The sequence below is a fragment of the Dromaius novaehollandiae genome, chromosome Z, assembly GCF_036370855.1.
Source record: "Dromaius novaehollandiae isolate bDroNov1 chromosome Z, bDroNov1.hap1, whole genome shotgun sequence".
NCBI lineage: Eukaryota > Metazoa > Chordata > Aves > Casuariiformes > Dromaiidae > Dromaius > Dromaius novaehollandiae.
Genome location: NC_088132.1, coordinates 51,923,101 through 51,949,151, shown reverse-complemented (window position 1 = coordinate 51,949,151; position 26,051 = coordinate 51,923,101). Strand labels below are relative to the sequence as shown.

The window sequence follows — 26,051 nt, the reverse complement described above, 5'->3', positions numbered from 1 at the left end:
AGGGGGCACAGCAACCTGACCTGTATGATATGAGCAATACAGGACTTCCCAGTTGTGGACAATGAGCCCAGTGAAATCCAGGTGCATTTGTTACTAAAAGTACTACTGGCTTCAAAGGAAGAACCACTGAGTCCTCTGTATTTGTGTGTAAAATCCACGTCCCTCCCTGGCCTCAGGCTGTGGTTTGGCGGTATAGCTTGAGAGTTCCTAGGGCTAGATGCAAAACATCATACAGCCCAAGCCAGTTCCCATTTGTCCAAAAATTTCTGACAGCTTAGCTTTGCAAGCTTAAGTATCATTTGCCATAGCACTCTAATTTTATGCCAAATCAGGCATTATCTTTGCTGAAGCTTACCTAAATCTGGCATAAAAGAATAAGCCTGCATAAACATCATAGGACGCTATAAAATAAATTCAACAGAAGTGAGATCATATGCCTGCACTGAATCCTGAGCAAATTTGTCCTTTGGTGTGATCCAGTATTGCACGGATCCATCACTGATGGCCATGGACTCAGGACCTCAGAGATCCACATGCCCCACAGGAGAGCGGCAGCACTCTGTACCTTCTCCTGGAGAAGCAGGGCTCAGCTGCTGGGGATATCTTTATTTAGATGTTCTTCTGGATTTCTGTTTTTCAAAAATTAGCCAACTCTTTGTTCTGTGAAGAGTTAAGATTTACATGTGCATTATGATTCAGAGTTTTGTTTTTCAAGAGACATATGGAGCTCTACCTGTGTGTGTACTTCTGTATACAATTTAGACATAACTACTAAGGCCACAGTGAGATCTGGAACTTTAATTGCATTTTTGTGATTATTATGGTGTCTACGTTCAAGAGAGCTGTATGCATTTCAGACCTTCTGCTATGTAAAGTTGCCAGGCTCTGGCTCCTTGTAAAGGCAATGGTCCTTACCAAGCCAGGTGTTTTTAGCCTAAATGATTTCCAGAGTAGCTGAAAAAACATCAGCACAGGCCAGGGTAGTGAAGCACAAGGTAGAGAAGTCTTGGGGACAAGAAAGTGCTGGAATCTCTGAGGCTGGCTATGTTACTAAAGAAAATACTCGTGGTACTGTGCCTAACTATGCCCTATGCCATAGCTGCTCATATAAAATACCATACTAATTCAAATAAGCTCTGTGACATAGTTATTTTTGTAGTAGAATAACAACGTGTTATGATGAAGCCCTTGTACATAGTCACTACAGACTGAGGGAAGTTCAGCTTATCTATTGTAAATTGTCATTCTAAATACTGCGATGTCTAAATTCAGGGATGCTGTGTGCACTTCAGACCACCTACTCTGTACGGGTGTTTAGCTTCCTGCAAAATCAATGGTCCTTGCTCTAATGAATCTAAGGTCAAGTGAAAGACACAAAATGAGTAAGTAGAAGATGATTATAAAATCAGATTGAAGTGCATTTTGTCTAATTTGCTTTTTTATGAATTCAAGAATAATGTTGAAATGATTATTCCTTTAAGCATTGTACAAAATGGTGGCTCTTGTGGAGAGATTTGAGTAAAAGTGAGCATGTGTAGTATGTGTGTCCAAGGAGGACAGCAGAGGCAGAATGGAGAGGCAGAAAGACACTTTTGAGAGGTAAGAAGAAATGGTGAAGGGAGTGAGAAAAGGCAGATTGCTTGGTCTCAGGGACAGGTATTTTGAAAAATGAGAAGACCTTTAAAATGACTGTAAAGGGTTTCAAATGAGTGTATACAACATTCAGAATTTAGGAAAAGATCTGAAAAAGAAGTTATATATGGCATGGAAAATTTTATTTTGACTTTATTTCATGTTGGTTAGAGCAGTGAGAGAGTAAGATATGAATTCTGTACCTTATCGTAACGTAGTCTCTGTATAACCTCCTATAAAAAAGAACTATTAGTATGTAGTATTTCTGTACTGCACTTTGAGACATAAGCTATATCCATATGAGATACTGCCATAATTTAGCAAAAATCCCAAGCTATAACAACTCCAAATGGAAGATGTAACAATATCAACAGGTCAAGACCAGAATGGCCTCCAAAAGACACAACAGTGATACTTTCCAGTTATTAGGTATTATTTTGCAGGATAGTATTTGGCAATCCCTCTCATCTGGCAATCTCAAAGCACTCAAAATATTTTAGTAATGAATGAATGAGGATTTAGAACTTTACTGTCATAAAACACAGTAATTACTGTCAAATAAACACATTGCACGTGAGGAAAATGAAATAAGAGAGGGATGCAGAATTGCCCAAAGTTACAGTTCATTGCTCTTAATTCCCTTTTTAGTCCCCTATACGATATTGTAGGACCTCACATGAGCTCAGAGAGATGCTTAAGTAATGTTCTTTTGAGACAAATCTTCAGTAAATACAATGAAGTACTCTGTGCAATTTTACAGAATTGTACATCAGGAATTAGTAAGTTCTGGGCAGCATAAAACTCACCGGGGGCAGTATGATGTCAGCACTTTCACCACAAAATCATCATTGTTAAGCAGACAGAGAAAATGTCTGAATCAGTCAAAGGGAGTGGCAACCACACAAGCACTCTTCACTTTCTTTCTGGAAAAAAGGAAAATTTCCACTCATTTTCTAGGTTAGAAACATGAATAACATTAATGCCAATGAAAATAGGAATTGGCCAATTTGCCAACTCATCCCACAGCTTTAAAATGTCTGGAAAGGAAAAGCCAACATTGACTATCTTCATGCTGCAAGCCTACAGAACATAAAATTCAGCGCAGCTTCATTGTTATATGAAAGCTCGGCAATAGGCACTTACGGCCCCGTATCACTGCTAACCTGTAAGAAAAAGCTTTTGGAGCAGATGGTCCTGGGCAGAGGTACACCAGTGCAAGCTGAACAGCCTTTGAGTGAGGGGGGCAGGTTTCACATGGGGCTGAAGCACCTCTAATCAAATGCTAGCTCTTATTATCTATATTCAGCAGAACTCTTCTTAAGCTGAACACTGCTGACTGGAGTGTCTCAATACCGTGTAATTGTTTTTAGGTTTTGGGGTCCTTTTTACCATTATGAGGTGGTTACATTCACATCTACATGCAGGTGCTCAGCTACTCTGAAATCGGTTGTGAGGTATATTCCCAGACCCTGAAACACTGGAAGAACTGTCATGTGCTGTCTCTTGGTGATCACTGTGTGTTTTGCAAAAGAAAAGCTCACTAATTACGCACAAAGATACACCACCACATACAGTTGTACAAGGTAAACCAAGCAATGGTCAAAGAGGCAGGAGACTTCTCAGAGCTGCGCAGTAAGTCAGTACGACTGCACAGCATATGTCTCATCACTCAGAACAAGACTGATATAAATGGCTAGGGGGTAAAATCTATCAAATGCATTCTAAATAAAGGTGTTGAGCTGTAATAATATTAAGCGTCACATGTGAAAAGAAAGCTCTGTAAACACGTATGTCCAGAAGACATACATGAAGCTTGTCACGAGCTGCAAGGGAACCTTGAGACCCTGTCTTATTATTTTTCATAGGGTTCCCCCACAAACTGAGTTACGCCGTGTCACAGTGATTAGCTTACTGTCCCCATTTAGCTCTTCAGTGAGGTGTGAATATTTTAGTGCTGATGCATAGTCAGTTTTCACTGGCATTTCATCTACTGGGAGAAATGAGTCTTTGGGCATTTCTGAGGACTGCTGTGAACAAGATAGGCATGTTTCCTCATAGTTTTGTCATGAGGTATAATGGGGTTCCTCTTTCATGCAGTGCCAACCCAATTTGGGGGAATCTTGGAATACATATTCAGAAGTATGTTATGTTCTTGTTTGTTAGGACTTGCTTTGCGACTTTAGCACCAGCACAGAAATGTGAGCTTGAACAGAGGCTCTGTAATGGCTGTGGAGAAGCAGTTAACTAATTTAGGGAAGCAAAATGCTTTTATGATTTTACTTTTCACATATTCTGAAAGAGAATGGGATGGGTTCATCTCTCACACTACTTTTACATTGTTATAATGTGACTAATATGAGTAAAGTGAACCCCAGAGGGGAATACCAGATGTAATTGTCGTTAGCAGATATCGTTAGTATGACAGTAGGCCAAACACAACCCACAAACCTTCTGATGGTTACAAAGCCCTGATGTTCCTGAATGCCGACATTAGGCATCCTGAGAAAGAATTTTACAAATCTCCCACATTGTGACCAGGCTTCGGGTATAACACCTTGTCTTTGCTAAAGATTTAGTTTGTACCACACGTGCTACTCTTTTACCTTTTGCCCTTTCAGGAAGAATTACTAGTGCTATTGCATGACAGTTGGCCTCTCAATCTTGTATTAAAGGTAACTATATCTTAATCTAGATTGATTTCCCTCTTTAGTTATGGGGAAAAAAAAAAGAAAGAGTCAACTTGCATTCTTTAAATAAGGCAAAATGCTCCTAGAGTTCTGCCTCATCTGTTCTCCTTTTGGAGATCTCCTAGTCTCTGCCCTTCTCGCAGGGAAGATCCCAGTTCATGAAGCCCCATGCTTTGAGACCAGCACAGCTCAATGATGTTCGTTACAGGACCTGAGCATAAAGTCTTGCTTTCATCTCAGGCCATGCATACACAAAGGGGTTAAACTACCATCGGTGATACTGTCTTGGTTTTAAGAATCTGTGATGGAATAACATGATCCCTAAAGCAGTGTAGCTGTGCCCCTAACAGAGTCAGGCCTTCATTTATCATACCCCAAAATACCTAGCTTCCAATATACTGCCAGCTTGCCAGCATGCAGCTGCTACAGTGCACTTGAAGGTTTATGAGCTGAGCCTTCCTTCTCTGCTCAGACGCGGAGAACCTGCGCCTAGCTCGTTCCCAGTGGGCTAGCCGGGACAAGGAAGATAATAGTCCTTTGTCTGGCAGTTAGACCTGCTCAGCCTTACTGGCTTTCAGTCACAGCCCAGGTGACTGCTGAAAAATGTGCCGAAACTGACTGCCCTCCTCCCCTGGAGCCCTCGGCCCTCCTCAGCCCGCTTGCTCCCCGCCTCCGGGCGTTAACGCTGCCTTTGGCCCACGCGACCAGGCCGGGGCACTGACGGCGGAGCAGGGCGGCTCCAAGCATATCACTCACGTCACATGAAGCATTCGCGTACTGAGGAGGTTTAAACAAGGGTATTACGAGCCACTGAGTTCATATAGTAAATCCACCGTAACAGACCAGCATGTATCACTAGATACCTCTGCACTGATCAGGGTTGCCTTCTGAATGGAAAAGGATACATGTTGCATGGGCTGCAAACATGTATTAATCAAAACTCTTGCAGCTCCTGCAGTCCTTACTTAATACAATTAGAGTGACTTTGGTGCTGCATGTGTCTGCTGACTCCTAGCAGATGATATAACTATGTTTTCCCTTAGGATTCCACAGAAACACGTGTTCCGTAACGTAATATTGTGCTGTACCCTTACTGAGTCTGTAATTTGCTATTGTGAGGAAAAAAAAATCTTGCTGTGATATAATTTAATACAATTTACAAACTGGAATTAAAAGAGAAGATGTACTACGCCAGTGAAAATGAGGGATCAGTCCTGCTCTGGGAAATGAATGGGCTTATCCATTCTCACCTTGTGTGGATAATCTCATAGACCTCCCCCTTAAAATTACAGGGATTACAGGATTACTGGGGTGTATCCAAAGCTTCTGAGCCAATGAAGGCTAGTCTTAGCAGTAGCAGAAATCTTTAACCATTGCTTAGATCATAGAAATAGAATCAGTTCGCAGTGCTCAGATATCTGTCCACATGCGCACAGCAACTGCATACCTCCTATTTTTTCCCCCCACCTAAAGCAACCATAGTGCAAGCAGTTCCCAGTCCTTGATTCCTGATATGCCAACATATGTTGGCAGAGCTTTAATTTACATGAATTTAAATTTCTCCTAGGAGTAAATTTCCCTGGCCTGAGATAGGAACAGACTGTTCTCTTACTTCCCTCCTTTACATCTGAATACACCCTTCCTGTATCCTCCTAAGTTAGCTCCGACATGCGTATCACACCTATGGCCATGAGATGTATTCAAATCTCAGAGCTGCCATTTGTCCAAATGCCCATGCAATTATAGTGTCGTGTTTGACTTTAAACTTCAGAGTGGCAATGATGAAAACCCAAGAGTAACAAAGACATTCAGGTGGATATTTGTCTTTGAGACCTCAGAAAACCCACCAGCACGGTAGAGTTTTGCATTTCCGGATCTGTAAAATTGTGCCGTTCTCTATGTGCACTTAAAAGAAGCAACAGGCAACATATATATCTATATACAATAACTACATATATACTGTTTGAGAGATGGTACCTCATACTGCTCCTGGTCAAACTTCACCTCCAGCTGATCCTCTCCTTACCCTAAGAGCAGCTCTTCCACTGCGCAAAGGAGACTATGCAAAGGTTAAGTGCCAGCTTTTATTTAAGAACATCCTGCTCTTCTCAGCTGTCTGTGTCCTGTCATGGTCAATCTTCTTTGGCCTTTCATCCCTTTAAAGTGGATAAAAGAAGTACTTCATCATAATGTAGCAATTTCTTTGTGGCAATTTGCTTGCAAAAGCAGTTTGAGAGTATTTAGATGTGCTTTTACTTCTAAATATTCTACCTACAGGTGGTGCATCAAGTGCCTATAGTTCCAGATACTTTGGCATCATTCTATTCAGAATCCCTCAGTAATACAATAATAATATAATTCAATAGGTAACTGAAAAAATATAGCTGGATTAGAGCACTGTCCTAGATAGAGACCACCTCTGTGCACAGTGGCAGTGTTGTATGGCATGATCCAAAGCTAAAGTTCACATCCATGTTTTGCAGTGATAGGAAAAGAGGGGAAATAAGATATGCACAATATTTCTTGCTGTTGGAAAATTTACAGCCACCTCAAATGAAGGGTTTAGTTCTGCCAATGGAGTTATTTTCTGATACATGTAGATTAAGTGGGATCATGGATTCACAAATTTTGGTAGTCAAAATAAAGGCATAAGCAAAAGCCTTGTGCCAGTTTCAAAGGGCTTGTGGCCAGTCAAAGATCACTGAACATTTAAAGGGCGAAAGAGGAGGGCCGAGAGGAAGGAGTAAGAGATTGTTTTGAAAACTTCCACAGCACTCCAAGCACTGACACACAGAGTCCACAACCCACCAACGTTTGGCTTAGCTTGTATGAAATTTATTTGGTGTAATACCTCCCGCTTCCTCTTTCACTTTGAGGACATAAAGGAAGGTGCAGGCAAGAGAAAACCTTATCAGATAAAATCTTGCAGAGGAATCAGAGCTCAGAGAGGAGCTGTGCTCTGTGGGCCATTTGGCCTAAATTTGACACGGCTGACAGCTGAACCTGCCAACCTCTGTGCACTTAAAGCTCAGATTGGATACAGCCCATGTTTGTATAGGAACAGTGTGCAAATTATTGGGGGGATTTTTTTTTAGTTATAGAGGTAAATGAATTTCTGCAGCATTTTGTTAAAGCTAGCAGCTATGCAAAGAGATGCATGGTTAGGTCCTGACAAGCAACCATCAACCATGCAACTTTGTAACCCCAATGTTTTTGCCCCCAAATGGGAAATCCATTTTTCTTGCCTTTTTGTGAGGGTCTGGATAATGGCATTATTTGCAAAGTTATTAAAAAGCAAGCACTACATTATCAATCTCATGGTCCATCTTGGGTCCAGACCTTGATTTCCTGATTCAAATTGATTATTGAGAATAGTTTCATTCATTTCAGTGGAACTAAACATATCAGATTCTGGCCCATAATGATTCCATCCTTTCTCTGTCAATCAGCCTTGGGAGACCTTGCAGACTTTATGATTTTACCAAACACTTTCAGCATCTCTGGATATACTGTGAAAAACTGTGCAGTCTTTTTTTTTTTTTTTTTTTTTTTTTTTTTTTTTTTAAACAGCATTCTTTTTTCCCCAAGAGAAATTGGCTGTATTGCAATACAATTTTTTTTCCCCTAAGTAAATAGATATAGTTTGTATCTTCTGGCAGGAATAAGAAAGCAAAAATAAAACAAGCCCTCACAATTCTTGGCTAGATGAATCTTCCAGGGTTTGATCCCCTGGCAAAGCTCTGTGGTTTGGCTTTCTCTCTTCTCTTAGGATTGTGTGTATGCCTCATTTTCTTTGATTTCATAGCACTATTTATGTTTATCTGCTAGCTTTTGTCTTATTTGCCAGTTCCTTTTCCTTTTCAAGATAATTCATTGACTTGACTACTAAATATTTTCATTTCTATACAGTCCAGTCATTTCCTCAATTTGCCATCTTCAGAACAAGGGTCTAGTTTATAACCCACCTCTTTTCCTTTGTCCCTCTTTCCTTACTCTTTCCGCAGTTCCCTTTTTTCCCTTTCACTCTGTCATTCCTTGCTTCTAACTCTGCTCTTTAGAAAGCTTTTATCCTCCAAGTGAAGCTCTCTTTTTGGTTTTCTTTCTTTCTCTCTCTCTTTTTTTCTTTCCTCCTGGCTTTTTTACATTTTGGCTGTTATTAAAAATGCTCTTCTTGGTACAATTATTGCTATTTACTTTTATGTCTCAGGCATTAGCTTGCCATCAGTGACTGACACTCACAACTTGGTCAAAATTTGGAATTTCTGTTTCATAAAAAATTCCAACATAACATTTCATTTCATCAGGTAACCATGTTGAAATGAATATTATTCAAGTGCTTTCTCATCTTATGGCTTTAGAGAACACTTCCTGAACTGTTAATGAAACTGGAAATGACAACGATATTGCCCATTCTATTTTCTTCAGCAAAATGAAATGTATTTTTTTTCAGCTAAAGGTTTTTGTCATTGAAAAAGGAATTTTGGACCAAACCAGGGAATTTTCTTCCTTGTCAGAAGGTAAGTAAGTTATGACAGACTGTTTGTTGCTAAGTTGAAGACCTCTGTGGCAATAGTCCTCCTGGGCTCACTACTGTTTCCTCTGAATTCAACTATTGACCCCTCATTGATGAAATGAGAGCACTGTCGGGCCCACCGTGAAGGACCTGGGAAACAGCTTTCAGTATAGGGGACTCTTAAGCCTCTTATGAACGACAAGAGTTTATAGTTGCAAGAATCTGTGTTGCTGGCCTATGAATCAAGGCTGCTTTGCGAACTTCTGAAGCTGCCTGATTTCTAGCCCTGCTGATTATACAGCAGGGATGAGAGAGATAGCCAGGAATGCTAATCTTATCAGCTTCCCAACTTAAGTTGTCCCTGCTCATCGTTACTTAGCTCCTAGGGAAAAATCTCATTTAGTAACAACTGGGTCTATTCATGGAAGTAAAGTTATTTACCACTGAGTTGCTTTTGCAGAATTGAACCCTGGATTTTCATGACTAATTCATTTTATTCTCTCCAGAGTGCTTTACAAATGTTATTCGGTTTGGTAGGCATTTTTTCTGGAAGATACTTCATCAAAAATACTGATTTTAATAGAGTCTAATGGAAATGGTTAAACATATATTTATTTTAATTACTGAAAATTAAAAGGAACATCTTAACTTAAAGTCTAATTTGGTGTTCTGCCAATTCAAGCAAAGATGAATGAGGTGTATTAAAAATGAACATGGTTCTTATTTTTATTGGTTATATGGCCACCTTTCTCACTACATACATCAGTTAGCAAAGTCTGCTTTCAGCAGTGGAAATTTCATTATCACTTCTAATTCTGGTTTTGTAGCACATTAAAGTTTCCAACAGTTAATGACTCTGGTTTCTTTCTTTCAGGTTTAGCTTTCATGAAAGAGCATGGAAGAGGAAAGAAATGACAGTAAGATTGAATTATGAACCCTTAGAAACTGAGAACAAGAACTGATTGTATTGCGAAAGCTAAAATCACTGCTCTTGATTAACACTGGGCAATAGCAGTCATCGGTGATCACATGCATGAGATTGCTGAAGCAGATGTAGTGTGCATATTGCTCATGCAGGTTAGAGGAGACAAAGGGAAAACATTTACTTCAGTTTTCAATTTAATTTTTTAAGAGTACCATAAATACCACTTTAAAAGTCTGCTGGTTGCTTGAAAACTAATTCCAGGAGTTCCTCATCTTAACTGAAAATATTTGCAAGCCTTAGACAGAGATCATCATATTCCAGACTTCTTTACCAATATTAAACTTCGTTTCAGTTTTGCGTGACTCATGCACTTGTATCCCCTAGACTGGGTCTCAGGTCCTTCCTGTCTGCAGCACTGTCATGGTGACCGTAAGCTGTTCACGCCATTGCGACTGTATGTCTAGTGGTTACCAAAATCACAGCACTTTTACATTCCCTTTTTACCTATTCACCACTGCCTCACCTGAGTGACCTAACATCTTTCTGTGGGTCTCGCTGTTACAGGATGACTGTAATCGTATCTTACAGAGGTGTTACAACTCGTAATTACTTTGTTTGTAGAGTGCTTTGAGGTTCTCTGACAAAAGTGATTTCAGCATGCAAAATACCACAGCAAAATAAACTAATCTAGATCGTAGAGGTCAATCTTGTCTTTCTACGTTAACCTAACAGCCTGTGCTTTTCCTCTTTCTTTCACCATTTGCCAAAACAGATACAGTTTGTTTTTTCTTTGATCCTATGGAGCTGACAGTGACAGACTACTTTTAGTTTGTCATCCTGAACCTTCCCACTTTCCTGGTGATGTGACCCATGACATTAGAAAGATCTGTAATCATAGACAGCTGCCTCTCTGAATAATGTCTAGATACCACAGGGTAGGTGGGACAAGACCACACAGAAGTCACTGTCCTCCCAGCACAACCACTGGGTCTGGAGGCTTGGTGGTGAGAAGTAACTGTGTGAGATGAAAGGACACTTTCCAAGACACTAGTGAGGGACATTTTCACAAGACAGTTCAGTACTCTATTAAAGATATATTTTTCTCAGTTTTCAGAAGAAAAGGGGTTTCAGACCATTTTGAATGTACAAATAAGAGACCCTATCCAATGGTGGAGTCCCTGTGTAACATGAACGGTGTTTTTGCAATACTTTCTCATCAGTCTGTGCTACAAGGAATAGTAAGATTTTTGTGTTCAGTCTTCAAAAACTGGAAAACTGCTGAAAATCGGTCTGGTCAATTTAAAATTCTAATGAAGTACAGGATTCAGTACTGTCAGGATTCAGTGATTTGTAGATTTGCATTATGCACACATTCCCCATCAGAAGTACCAAGCACATAATCAGGACTAAGGGTAACAGAAGAGGCTCAACAACTCAAGCACAGTCACCCTTGTTATTCTTCTCATCCCAAAGCACTCGGCACACATCACAGCAGCATAAAAACAAATTATATCTCATAGAGCAATATGAAAAGCAACCTCAAAACAAATGACCAGCCAAAGATTAGAACTTCTGGAGTACCGAGCATTCAGGCACAGAGGCATAGGCTAATTCAGGTTGGAAGGGATGTCTGGGGTCTCTAATCCAACCTCCTGCTAACAGCAGGGTCAGTGCTCAGATCAGACCAGGCTGCTCAGGGCTTTGTCCAGCCACATCTTTGAAAACTCCAAGCATGGAGACACACAGCCTCTCTGGGCAACGCGTCCCACTGCTTGAGTGTCCTCATGGGGAAAAAGTTTCTTCTCATATGCCGTCCAAACCTCTCTTGTTTCAACTTATGCCCATTGTCTCTTGTCCTCCCGCCACACATCACTGTGAAGAGCCCAGCTCTGTCTTCTCCATAACCTCCCTGTGGGCACTGGGGGCTGCCGTGAGCCCCCACCACAGCCACCCCTTCCCCAGCTGGGCAAGCCCCGGCCCTGCAGCCTCTCCACACAGGGCAAGTGCTCCAGCCCCCAACCAGCTTGGTGGCCCTCCTCCGAACTTGCTCCAGTTTATCAATGTCTTTCCAGTACTGGGGGGCCCAAAACTGGATGCAGTATCTAAATGAGGTCTAATGAAAGCTGATTTGAGGGGGACGGCCCCTTCTCCAATCTGCTGGCTGTGCTTCTGCTGATACAGCCGGGGATGCTGTTGGCCTTCGCTGGCCCCAGGCACCCTGTGGGCTCACACTCAGCTCGCTGTCTGCCAGGACCCCCAGGGCCTTTCCCACAGAGCTGCTCCCCAGCTCCCAGTTCCAGCCCCCCACAGGGGGATCCTTCTGCCCAGGGCAATACTTTGCATTTGTCTCTGCTGACTTTCATATGGTTCCTGCTGGCCTGGTCCTCCAGCCTGTCTAGGTTTGTCTGCCCTTGAGCATATGGACTTGTTCCTCCTCCATACCCTTCCTTTGGTGTCATCTGCAAACTTGATGAGAGTGTATGCCAGCACTTCCTCTGGGCCACTGATAAAGACGTTAAACAGTACAGGTCCCATAAATACTGAGCATGATTAATAAAACCAGATCATCAATCTAACAGGGTATGATTTGTGGCACTGGCAACAACCAGGTCAAGGAAAAGGGGAACTCTGCCTAATATTGGGTCAAAGAGTCACTGTTGATACTAGGCTGTACTGTCAATACAGCACATCATTTACTTTAAACAACAAAAACAGACTTTAAGACAAGGGAGACATTAGCAGACTGGAGATCTCATGGAGAAAATCATAATGATCTATATGAGACATCAAGTTATTCTGTACTAAAGAGAGTCCATTGGGATTCATTATCTAAACCAATGAATCCTTAACTTTCACAGCTCTTGAATTCTGTTGACTTCAATAAGATCCTGATCACAGCCTAACAGATCTGGTTAAAAGCAAAAGGATTGAATTGTGTGGTCTTTGGCAATGTCATGTAAGAAATAGTAACTGATTAATGCCATCATATTTCTTAAAGAGTTCTGCAAACTTCTTTACCAAGAGTCCAATCAGAAAGACATGAGTTTTTAAAACCTAATCATCTAACCTATTGTACCGGCTCCTTTTACAAAATGTAGCATTCTACTACCATGTCTCCCAGGGCATAGAATAACCACAAAAGGACAATTGTTATTTTGTCACAGGGACTAATTTCAGGGATGGATTTCTCCAGGAATGTTGGCAGGCATTTACAGCACAAAACTCCTGCTTTGGAGCTCACTGACATGGCTCATTTTGAAGGCCTTGAGGGCAAGACACAAGGAACAGTATTTACTTTAACTTTGGGTTGATTGTGTTTTTACTAGTTTTGCTTTGGTAAACTCAATTCCAATAACTAAGTTATTTACATAGTGTTGGCAGCCACAGTGGTCAATTTATGCAGCTCTTGGGTTGTCTGAGCAAGGATAATTTTCTGTTGATCTTGTTTGAATTTTGTAAATCAGCTAAGGGCTGGAGGTGCTATATAAATCACAAGATAGTGTCAGCATGTCTGGTCTAATGCTTTACTAATGCAAAGTAACATACTCTGTTATCCAATACTTTTACATGCACAGTAACTACTCATAAAAATCCTGCAATGTACAGGAAATTGTTTGGATTTAGGAACCCTCTGCAATGGAAAACCAGCTAGTATGCAACAAGAACTTGTCTTTCTCCTGAAGAAATATCTCCTCATTATTCAATGCACAAAGTAGCCTAGACTTTAACCAAAGTGGAATAGGCATACATGAATAACACTTTCTGGTCGAATCTGCTCAAAACTGGATATTGTTACACCTATTTAAGAAAAACATTCTGGAAACTTTCCTGTAAAACGCACTAAGGTCACTCATAAAGCAAGGTATTAGTACATGCCCACAGGAATAGCACAGTCTGGTGTCATCCTAACAACTGTATAGCACAAATTTAATTCTTCCTTCTATGTTACATTCTCTGGTTTCCTGAGTTTGCTTTGTGCAACAGAAACTAAAATTGTTGTACCCAGATAAGTCCAATGTGCAGAAAGATATATATCCAATTTAATGCCCAATTATAAAGCCTGTTTTAAGTACAACAAATGCATGTTCTTGAGATTGTAGAATTAATAGTGTAGAAATAAGTTCTCACTCTGTTTCGAGGTTGTATGTTCTCTCCAAATTTGATCATTGGGCCAAGTTCAAGTATCCCTTAACTCTGACCTACAAATGCATGAAGCTCTCTCCAGAGCAACGGGATATTTCAGGATGCCTGAGAAATGACATGTTTCAGGCCATTACAGCTCCTCTTGGGCCATACATGACAACCCCGTATCAAGGATCAGGAATCTTTCTCTTTCCTCCGACTAAACCAGAGAGTAAAATCTTAGGTGTGTTGTGCTCTGTAGAGATTACTCATTTTGTATAAAACCTAAGCATGTGGGCAAGCTTGGATGTATTTCTATGCACATGCCAAATACAGGAAATGCAGAAGGAGGCCCAGGCTGCCTAGAAGCACTGACCTCACTGCTCACGTTTCTGTGCAGACGATTTGTGCAGGTGCAATAAATCCACTCCTGGGAGGACTGCATTCACTCCGCAGGTAGAGCAGAAGTTGTCTGTCCATGCAGCTCGGACAATTTGCTTATGATTTCTATATGTCCATGTTCAGTAACCCTGCTGGCGCTATTGCTCCAGCTCTGCTCCAGCTGGGCTGTCAGGTGCCCACACATCCCAGCATCCAGAAATTCTTGAAGAACATACATATTTCCCAGTTTTTCCATGTATGAAATTCTGGGATAGTGAATGAAGTTAGCAGCAAGGAAATGTGAATGGCATAATACAGTAACCATAGGTTAATCTCACTACTGTTGGCAGACATTGAACCTACATGTCCATTTCTTAAATATGCTGAGACGTATCTGAGGTAACTCAGTAACTTACATCAGCCAGAGTTAAGTCCCTTAAATATTTTGAAAAATATAGCCTCCAAATTTGGTCTTTGGGCTATTTCAATCTTGCTGGAAAATAAGAGAGTAGATGGACTAAGAAGAGGAATAATAACAAAACCATAAATATATACAATTTTATACAAATATATAAAATAAATATAAATATTTCTTTCAAATAGCAGTTACTTCTTACCTTATATAAATATTATGGAGATGCAATGACTTGTATCATAGGCTGCATTATTAAAATAATATATTGAATAAATGACTATATTTAAAGAATACAGCTTTGAGATTCCGCAGAATAAACTAACTAAAGTCCCTTTATTCTGTAGAGGTTGCATAGACCAATTCTGTCTACAGGAAAATACAACACTGCTCTCCATTTGGAAGAAGTGCTTGGGTGTCTTTTGCAAAAACAAACACTTGGATGCAATTTCTTAGATGGCAAGATAGCACTGAGGGTGACGGCCTGCCTTGGAGGTTTAAAGTTTTCTCTGTCCTAGTGAGGCTTCTTTGTACACCTCCTTTTTTTCTTGTAGGCCAGTTTACACTGACACCTCAAAGGCTTAAAGCTTTTCCCTTCCCTCCCTCTACTTGCTTTGCTTTTCTATCACCGCATGCTGCACATGCGAGGTGGAGCTGCCTTTTAACTTCAGAGATCAGCACGATAGGAGGGCAGTGGAAATCAAACAAACCTTCAAAAACACAAGGGCAGCGAGGCACCCACAAAACTCGCACTCAGATCCAAAACTAGATGGGTGGCCAGCTTTATCCCAGACAGTCCATCAACAGCCTAACCACAGGTCAGACCAACTCCAGCGCTGCTCATACTGTCCTGTGGCATTCACCAAGAAGCCAGATATTTCTGCCTAAGGAATTTTCTCAGCAAGGATTGCCTTTAAAGACAGAGGGGGAAGTCAATCTGCTAGAGAAAATGCACACATATGCCACCTAATTAAAGGCTTAAAAAAAAAAGTAAATCAAACCTATGTTCTTGATTGAATTGTCACGGGAAAATGGGAATAAGCCTTCCATCTCATTTCACGTCGGCCTGAGTTTTCTTGGACTTGAAAAGAAAAAGTTTAAAAATGCTCATAACGGTTTGTTTTCTTATCTAAATTAGCTAATTTGGGGTTCTATTAATTCAGTCCCTGCCCATTCAGTAGACATTATAAACACCTAAAACATTACTGTTTGACATTCACCTATTGCAGTCACATTCTGTTGTTCTTTGTTTCATTTCACAGGTATAAGATTGAGAATCCAGGTGCTCTTGGCAGGTGGTGAGCTATATTATTATTATTATAAATGCAAATACTCACAAGCTAGAGATTCATTTGAGCCAATATGACTGTTAAGCACCAAAAAGACAGTTCCAGCCCCAAAGATCCTGTAGTCAAAGACAATAGACAACGCACTCATATTCATTTAATACAAATTTCAGCATCAATTGTTTGATTCAGTAGATTTAGACTCTGATGACTGTTTCATGGCAGCACCCATACGGCACTTAGTGCCAGTCTCAGTGGGCAGAAGACTCCACCCATGCGCAAGCATGCACAGAGGTACTTACAAGTCCGTAGGGCAGGGTCTGTGCGCGACTCCATGAGCAGCAGCTGCAAAAAGGGGCTCAATGTTGGTAGTAGCATGTGGGCATTAAATTACCACATGCAATAAAAATTGTTTCGTGACATTTTGCACCATGGTATACAACAAGCACAGATTCATATTTCTTAATTGATCTGTTTTTAAAGAAACAGCAGGACAGTGCACTGTTCTAGCTTTTCAGCTATTGTCCAATGTCAATCTGTGCTTTAAAGTGAATTCCACTAAGATTTCAAAAGCCTAAGTGTACCTGGTCTCCTTCCTTTCACTGAATTCTTTTATATGTGAGCTTTCCTACCTATTTATGCTTCTGTCAATTAAACAGAAATGGCTGGTTTTGTAATAAGAAAATGTGTGATTTCCAATTCTTGATCCAATTTCTTGTTAACAGATTTTTGAGTATAAAACACACATAGGAACTTGGGCAAGGTGTGGTTTTAAGGAACTAGCACAGAAAATGTGCTTATGATAAAGCGTTTCAATTGTGTTTTTTGAGGCGTGTAAGTAGCTTTCTTAGGATGAACTAGCTGGAGGAATGCTGAATAGAAAAGAACAAAGTTGGTAAAACTGCAGGGTATTTTGCCTGTAGTTCTGCGCTTTCTGTGGAGCAGATGAGGGAAAGGAGTACCTCACACTTCTGTGTAATTGGCTTTCACTAAGCGGAGTAGAAAAATCTTTCTTTGATTAGTATATGCCTGCAATTTCCAATCAGCTAAGCTATGTGTTATGTAGTTATAAAGTATCTTTGATACTTACTGACTAGAACAAGGCATGCATTAACTGTTTGTCGAAGAACAAAGTGAAATTCTGTATAATCCCCATGTTATGGCTCCTGTTCTCTCTAGTTTAATCTACAACACTAGGAATTTGTTATACAACAAGAAACACATTTTAGGAATTGTCACATTTTGTAATTCCTTTTTGTGTTTAGAGCGTCATAAGCATTGTGGCTCTGGTTCAAGCCAACTGCAGCCTGGAAAATGAAATATAATCTAAAAATATCATAAAAATGGAAATTTTCAGCGTTAATCTCATGTAAGTCTTTTACATTCTGCAGTCAAACTATCTGAATGTGAAAGAGAATCCAACTGAAAACCAAGACTCTTTGCTGTTATTTGCAGGTCGTCACGTCAAACCAGGCTGTACCTTTGGGTCCTAGCCATGAAAAAGGGGAGACCAGCTCTCAGCAGAACTGTTGCAAGGATGATTACAAAGAAAGGAAGGAAGGAGTTGTGGGTTAGAGCTGTCCTAGGACAGATAACAGAGTTACTGGGGAGTGAAGATATGATCACCCCTGCAGTCCCATGCAGATCCGTCAGCAAAAACAGCCACCTCCTGGATATGCCTCTTTGGGACCTCCAGCAGCTTCTGAGGAAGCAAGGCCAAGCAGGGCATGCTTTGCTAATAAGTGTCTGGGGCCTGTGTGCCAGTGTCATGGATGTGAAGTGGAAGAGCTAATGGGACTTTTTTCCCCCACCCCCCTCATTCAATTATGCAAAATTCTTTAAGTTATACAGGTTGTACATCAGGGCTGAAGAAGAGCATACAAAGTTTGCAAATATGCATTAACAAATTATCATGCTGCCAAAGTCATTTGTATTTGTAACACATCTAATGCTCTTAAGCAGTGCTGTGGGTGAACCTGAAAGGCAGAAGTAGTATTTTTATGCTAATATGCTATAAAATATCTTAGCAAAATAAGCAAGTCCCTCTGCAGTGGGTGTTTATTTTCCTTGATACGATTTAGAAGATTCTCATGTGACAATCTTTTGTGTTGTATTTGTAAAATGATCTCTATGAGAATAGCACACTATTATAATCCATTACAATATAAGTTGCTTGAGCAGCAGAAAGCTCCTAATACAGTGCTTCACAATGGAGCACTTAAACAGTTTAATACAGCTTTCATGTACAGTATTTTAAAGAATCGCTACAAGCCATGTTTGCAGTGCTTTCGGGAAAGCAGGGTAATATTGAGGAGAACCTCCTTACCAGAGAGCTTCCTGTCACCCGAACGATCATGTTGCTGTTCCAGCAAATCCAGGTGGGAACATTTTCAAGGAAATGTCGAATACTTCTCCTTTTGCCCAGAAACAGCACAGCTATTTTTAGGGATATTTTTCATTGGCCTGCAGCACACTTCAGTTGCTGTAGCATAATGGAGAGTGGCATATTGTATGTTACGTTGAATTGAGAAAATGACTGTGTTGCATCATGTCTGTATTTGGCACTGAAGGATGCTGAGATATTCATATTTCCTCATACTTGTGCCAATTTGTATGCAACACAGATTTATCATAAATAGAATGTAGGATCTGGGATGTATCCTGTACTCGTTTACCCCTCTATCAATCAGGTGTAACACCTTGATAGCAAAACTTTTTCAAGGGAGCCTGGAATCAGTCCCAGTGTATTCTGGTCATACTCTGTTTACGGTGCTTAAAAAGAAGACACTGTTGTTGTAGAAAGAGCTGGTATTGTAACATATACCTTATGGGCTCTACTTATATAGACTCATGAGGCTCAAAAATATAAATATCCAAAAATTATCCGTTCTTTTTAGAGCATTTTCTAATTAATGGGACACGTGAAGACCCTGCATGGGAACTCACTTGAGAGAATGCAAAAGGCCCCACAGGCACCCCAGGATGATCAGGTTCAGCTTCCCAGGGAAAAAGGCTCTCAGGTAGGCAGTTAAGGCTCCATGGTCACCAAGCAGCTCTGGCCCCAAAGTAAGCTACAGTGGCACGGGGACTTCGCAGCCGTTGCCCTTCGTCCCCGCCATCCCCGGGCACCGCCTCTGCGGGGGCGTGCGTTTGGCGGAGGATCCGACTCCTAGGGAGAGCAGACGGACAGCTGCACCCGGTCGCTGGACCGAGATGGGGTCGGGTAAGCTGCTGCACAATCACTCCATGGTGTTTTCCTCCTCCAGTATTGTATCGCATTTAGTGAGAAAAATAAAAAATAAGCTTTGGGCTCTCTGTTTTAATCTAAATAACTGTTATTCCTACAACTAGGATAATATTAAATCAACTTTACATCACTGATGGAAATGTGATTACAGACAATTATGCAACTGTCTTTGGAGACAGAGAAGCTGCAGGTTTTTTCAATACCTGCTCTGTGAGCGAGAAGGCTCCTCACTCAGTGAGCTACCTCAGCCAGTCGGAGGCGGGTCCCCAGGCTGTGTTTGCATGGCAAGTCAGCGTAGGCGTTGCGTTACTGTTCAACCCTGAAGACTGTCATTGGCCAAGTAATGGGGACATCAGGAGCTAATATTGTAACTGCCTGTCATTAGAAACAGAAGATTTTAGTTTTCAAGACTATCATTATATCAACCTTTAGGTACATGTCTCTCCATCCCCTCAGAAAACAGCACATCTTTTATGTGCAGATCTCAGCAGTAACTAAGAAAAGACTTTCTGACTTAAATTAGAAAGATCAGCTATACTCTGTTTGGCAAACTGAACTGCACATTAAAGTCACTTTTGATTTAGTCCTTTTAAGAGATCTGTCCCTATCACAACTGTTTCCTTTAGTCCTTGATAGTGGGTTAAAGACGTGCTTTTTTTTTTTTACATCTTATTTAGGTAAAATAGCAAATAAAAATATTTCCTAACGTTCTTTTCTAAACTACCTCTTAAACAATTGGAGAAAATGAGCTGAATGAATTGATTTAGGCAGTTCAATCTGCTGCATTAGACAATATTTTAAAAGGCTCTAAGAGCATCTGTGTTGGGAGAAAATAGGGCAGAGGCCCCTCATCCACAGCAAGCTACTTATTAGAAAGCGGGGGGCTCCATCAACATCAGGGAGACCTTTGCCACCGACTTCAGTCAGGTTAGGATTTTAGCCTGTATGAACTATCAGTAGACTGATATTTAACCCTATATTCTCAGCTGCTGGTGAGATACGTTCCAGCTCATTAGACGAGCACATTTATCCTGTGGACTCAAGCAATGACGGGGATTGAAGGTCCTCACATAGTTCCTATTGCTGCGGTATGTAATCTGATGTTGTACTTATCTTTAAAGAAAAAGAAAAAAAAATATGAGCTGTATTTTTCTTTTTATTTCCTATCTGTTCAAATATAGGCTGTAACATGCAGCAGTGTCACTGTTCATAACTATCACACTAAATTATGCTTCATGCACTGAACTGGGGATCTGAATGTCACTCAAGTGATTCTTGCACACTTTATGATGGATATTTAATCCAAAAAACCTGAAGAAAACAGATCATTTAATTTTCTAATCAGTTTACCAGATACAGGCTGTGAGGCATGGAAATATTTTGAGCATTTTCTATGTTTTTTAATGAAGTGTTATTACAATGAGAGGCGGATGTTACAGCCCAGCTGCTGCAGCGCGCAGCAGTGGCTTTTGTGCTCTGTGCGCAACTTTATGTGTCAGCTTGTGGCAAAACTCCAGGCCTCCAGCCAAGGACGTCTGACAGTGAACTGCTGCTAGAGACGTAGGATTTTTTTTTTCCAGTGGATAAATACCTCAAGAATTTTAGAATGACTTATTTCTAGATGGGGAAGAAGGGAAAGAGAACACTTTTTTGTTCTTTCTTCGCAAAGGTGTAAGCTGCGTTTTTTTTCTCCAGGAGCTCGGTGAGCAAAGGGGACCCGCCAGGAGCTGTTTGCAGCAGGGTACGTTTGCTCCTCCACCATTCTGTCCGTTCTGCTCTTTTCTCCTCCCTTCAACTTCAGCTTGTAAATGGATAATATTCTGGGAGATACAAGATTTATGTTGTCCCTGAAAGACATGAAACAAGTTTCTCCTTTCAGTGTAGAGCATCTAAGATAATGAGGAACACACTAGCAGCATTAAAACAAATGCGCATCAAATCCTCAGGGGAATCGGATGCCAGGCATGCAGTACTTCCTCCAAACATCTGAAAACCAGCATCATTGTTCTTTCAGTATGTTTCTGAAGCAAAGGAAACAATGGGACATGCCCATAAATCCTTCACATTAGGGTAAAGAAGCATACGAAGCAGTAAGATTCAAACTTTATGTTTGGCCAGTCCATGACATGAGCAGGTGAACTTGCCACGTATAGTAAGCAGACAAACACGCATATATTTTTCTCTCTGAAGTGTATGTGTTTTCTTTTCTTGTATTACCACCTCACTGACAAGCAGAAGAATTTGGAGTGAGTGATCACAGAAACTTGAACGTAAAATAAACATTCCTCCCACCAGAGTCACATACATCCTTTATTTTTTAGGAACAGCGTATGTAGTACTTCCTTTAAAAAGCCATTACTACCTGATGTGGAAACTAAAAAGTGTCTGTAGGATGTTCAGCATCCCAAGTACTGCTACAGTTAGAGCTGGGGCTAACTAGTAAACAGCTGCAGAGACTAGAAATTTATTTTTTTTGAAAGGAATTATTTCAAAGTGATTGATTGCATAAAACAGATAGGTGTGAGGTAATATAGCTGAGGTAAATATTTCTTATCCTGTGAGGGAAGGGACACCTATAGTTTAAGTATCTGTGGCTCAATATTTCATGCTTTGCCCTGTGATCATTATACCCATTTAAAGTCAGCTAATAGAAACCAAGGTATATAGAAAGAAGGGAGCCCGTACTCTCCAAGACATTGATTCACTTACACGATTAGAAGTCAGAGCTTACAGACATTTATACTTTAAATCAATGCATGGTGAAACAACCTACAATTGACCTGAAAAGATGGAATCTGTGGTGGTAAACTCTCTGGTAAGGTGCACTTTTGACTCTCAGCAACATCTCTGGGAACCGAGTATATCTTCTGGCTCATAGAGTTTAAGCCTTACATGGACAGGGAAATACCTATCAGTGTTGTTCAAGAAATACATTCATATTGTGCCATCAGTATCGAACAGCGCTTACTGTTTTTTTTCAGGGGGAAACATTACATTAAAAAAAAAAAAAGGGGGTGGTACTCTAACAATGCCTTAATAACCTGAAAAACTCTGTCAAACTAGCATCTAGGCCAGGCAGTATTTTTTCTTTATAAATGCTAGAGATCCCACTTAATTTTCCTAACTTTAATCCTGCTTCCATCACGGTCCTGCACATGTACCGCAGCCTCTCAGTGAAGGGACACTAAAAATAATTTTGTTCAGTTGTCCCAAGAGGTTGCTGTTGAATGTCATGAAGCACTTTCTAACTTCCAGGTCTTAAGCAGCTGCTTCCACAATGTTTCCAGTCCCTGATGACACCAGAATAAGGGTGAAAAGGATGAAGAGAAACATCAGCAGCACCTGGAATTAAATTTAGTGTTTTTAACTGAACCAGTGTTCCCTTCTCTTTGCTTTGCACCTTGCAATACATCTGAAACAGCTATATATTTGATGCTGCTCTGTAATATTACTCAGTGTCTGAAGTTAGAGAGTGACGTCCTAAAGAATGAGATGTCGACTAGAACAGAATTATCACAGTAATTATTGGTTGCTCTTGTTGTCTTTTTGTAGAATATTCCTTTCATTTATTTTTAACTGAGTGGATATCGGGAATCCTTATAATTATTCTGAAGATCAAACTCTGCTCTCGGATGCTCATAACTCAGTATTTGGCCTTTTGAAACTGTGCCAAACAGTTTAATTTGTAATTACTCACTTTATTTATTGGAACTGTCACTATATCAGAAGGAACTGTGCTTTCTATATGCAGTCTAGATACTCCTACAGGAGTCCTTCTAGACTGCACAGGTATTTGCTGTCCACGCTGAAAAAAGTTGCTACCTTATTAATATTGCAAACCTAAAAATAAGTACTTGAATACTTTTATACTGTGCCATAACTGAGTCCAGTCACACACAACGTCAAGTGTTTTCTAACTTAATATTTGGGAATTCAGCCAAAAAGCTGTGTTTTTCTGCCAGAAGTAAAGTAGCACATCAAGAATATTTCAGTACTCAACAGCATTCTCATTAAAAGAACAGAGCTCTTAACAAGTTTTGCATTATTTTTTCTCTCTCTAGATAATTCAGGTGTTATCTAATCTAAAAGGCTGAGATCTGCATATAGTTTAAATGCATTTCATGCAAACAGAAACTAATTGCATAACTAATTATTTTTAATCATTAACCAGCTTACATCGTACTAGGCTCATTGATTTTTAAGACATTACTAATACTGTGTTTGCCAAATTCAGCTTAATACAGTCATGCTGTTAAGTCCTTGGAACAGTACAAAGCAGCAGAAGGTGAGTTTGATTCCACATTTATACATGAATCTTCCTTAGTAAAAGAAGGTATGTAAAATACACCAAATAGGGCCGATACGCAGTAGAATATGTTAGCAAATGCCCCCTTGCAGTGGGATTCCACGTGACGCAGTGAACTATACTCTGAACCTTATGTGAGATTACAGTACAATTGCAGACTTACTATTTTCTCCCTATAAGGAGTTCAATTAGTTTCTATTTTTCAAAGCTGAACTCTCAAAAATCCTCAATAATATGTTGACATTGAAATCAGTTATTGACTTTAACAGCAGAAGTAGAGTAAGACTCTCAAAACTTAAAACTCTCATGGTCTAATGCTTCTAAAAAGCCCCTGTATACATACACAAAATGTGTTTCTCAGCCTAAATAGTAGGGCATTTTTTTCTCCTTTTTCTTTATTCGGTCAGAATTTCCAAGGATATCTACTTATGTTTTCCAAGACAAATCTACTTATTTGTATCTGTATAATAGCTAAATAGTATTTATTTAGTCTTAAATCAGGCTTTCAAAGCATCATATATACAATAAGGAACCCATACAACATTCTTCTAAGGTTGGTAAAAAGTAGTATTAACATCATTTTACACAGCAGGAAACTGAGGCAGAAATTATGCAGTGACTTAAACAGGCACAGCAAAATAGAAAATTCCAGGCTTGCCAGTCCTAAGAGTTCTACAGTATAGGGTGTCTCTCTAGTATTAAGTTCCAAGTTTTTGCTGTCACAGTAAAATATGCAGAAACAAATTTTTAAATCCTTAGTGTATTGCTTTACAGGTCATGCACATGGTTAGACAATTTACTGGTTACTTCATATGGTGCTCTAAGAACATTCAAAATAGGTGACAATAGCCTTTGAATAGTATTTAATACATTTCAATTAATGGCCTCTTGATCTTATAAGAAACTGGTTCACAGGTATATACAGATTGCTGCAAAAGTACTTGCTGAAATTGTAGAACAAACAATCCAGAACAAGACAATGAATAGTAGCAGGTTGTCCTGAAGAGACACATGGTGGATTCATGAGAAACAAGTAAAGGAATCTGTGCTTCTACTGCTTCAAAAATTAGTTATATCCATGTCTGCTTACTTGTGGAAGACAGTAAAGGACACAGGCTGAGTGTTTATATTGCATAGGAAAACAATAAACAATCCTTCTGTAAAAGAAAAAAATGAAGCAAATACTTCCACTATCTCCTAACTTTAAATTCATTTAAAAAGCAATGTGGTGATGTGAATATAAATCAGTGGTAAAATCATGGAACGCAATCAACACAGTTATGTTCCTCAAAAGCTCCAATGAAGAAGGGGACATGTGATTCTAATGCCTTTTCTAGATTAGAAGTAAAAATACATCTGAATTATCTTAAAATGTTGATGATATCTTTTATCACAAATGGATGTTTAAGACCATTTATATTATATTCATGTATTGTAAGGGGGTTTAGGGCTACAGCTATTAATTGCAAGGACATTATTTCTGAATCAGGAGATCTTTGAATCACAACCTGTTGGAGATTGGAAGAACATTCAGGGAAACCCTAACCACGTACTCATCTTTTCTGATAGCCTGTCTGGAGACATCTGTTTCCTGTCACTGATGGGAGTAGGCAATGGGCTAGGTGAGCTGGTACAGTCATTCCTGCTTGTGTTTTGAAGTTCTTATGTTGGCATAAAATAAATTAACCTCATGTTATTCAATTTCATTCTTCTCTGTGACTTCAGCTTCTTTGCAGACCATCGACACACAAGATTAATTTATAATCTCCATTAGACACTTCAGTATTTCTTAAACATGCAAGAGAACTTATTGACTGTCTGGTGTCCCTGGTCTTCAGTTTTCAAACTAACAATTCAATATACAGTGCAATCTCAGCATGACTGTCATGCTGTCCTGTCTTATTGCTTAAGTACACCCCTGCTAAAATTACCACACCACCACTTGGGGTGAATGAATACAAGATAAGAACTGCGGTTTGACAGTTTCAAAGGAAATGGCATAGGGATTTAATTACACCCTCTATGTGCGCCTCATTGATTCCTAGAGAGGTTTTTATTTTAGCGGAAGCAGATGTGGATTGCAGTGTTGGAGTTCGAGTTATTTTGCATGTTTTTATCAATAACTTCAGCAGGAGTAAAGCAGCCAGGCGTTAGAGGCCCAAACTGAAAATCAAGAGCTGAACTAGTTCAGGAATTTATTTTTCCATTCTTCTGACACACAATTCATATTAAAAATAAGAAGCAGAATGCAGCAATATGGCTATCAGGCTGAACTGAAGAGTCATGGCTATGTGGTATGTTTTGTCTCTGCTGGAAGGATGGCTTACTGAGTTATGTGGAAAAAGCTGTATAATCTCATTCAATCATGACCTGAACATCTTGAGTATCCACAGGATCCAAAGCAAGGCAAACATTATATCTTTGTTATTTACAATTTGAATGAATGTAAGGCAAAAGAAACTTCCCCAGGATCCACAGAAACCTGGTGAAAGTTTTCAGCAGTGTCAATAATCCAAGGTCAGCCTTCTGAAAGCATCTAA

The 26,051-nt window shown here is 40.0% G+C and overlaps 1 long non-coding RNA gene across 10 annotated transcripts in view; it reads left to right on the top strand.

The window, feature by feature from the left end:
* The window catches only part of LOC112992084 (uncharacterized), a 73,102-nt gene extending 47,915 nt beyond the window's left edge, over positions 1-25,187 (top strand). For 7 of the 10 annotated variants that reach the window (XR_010385974.1, XR_010385975.1, XR_010385973.1 and 4 more), the window contains 7 exons: positions 8,770-8,836; positions 9,707-9,749; positions 15,935-15,970; positions 17,224-17,327; positions 17,414-20,293; positions 20,901-20,946; positions 22,461-25,187. This is a non-coding gene — a long non-coding RNA (uncharacterized LOC112992084). Of the gene's footprint in view, positions 1-8,769; positions 8,837-9,706; positions 10,487-15,934; positions 15,971-17,223; positions 17,328-17,413; positions 20,294-20,900; positions 20,947-22,460 lie in introns of those variants that run through there. The other 3 variants (XR_010385968.1, XR_010385967.1, XR_010385970.1) reach the window with 3 other exon arrangements.
* Positions 25,188-26,051: the final 864 nt, after the last annotated feature.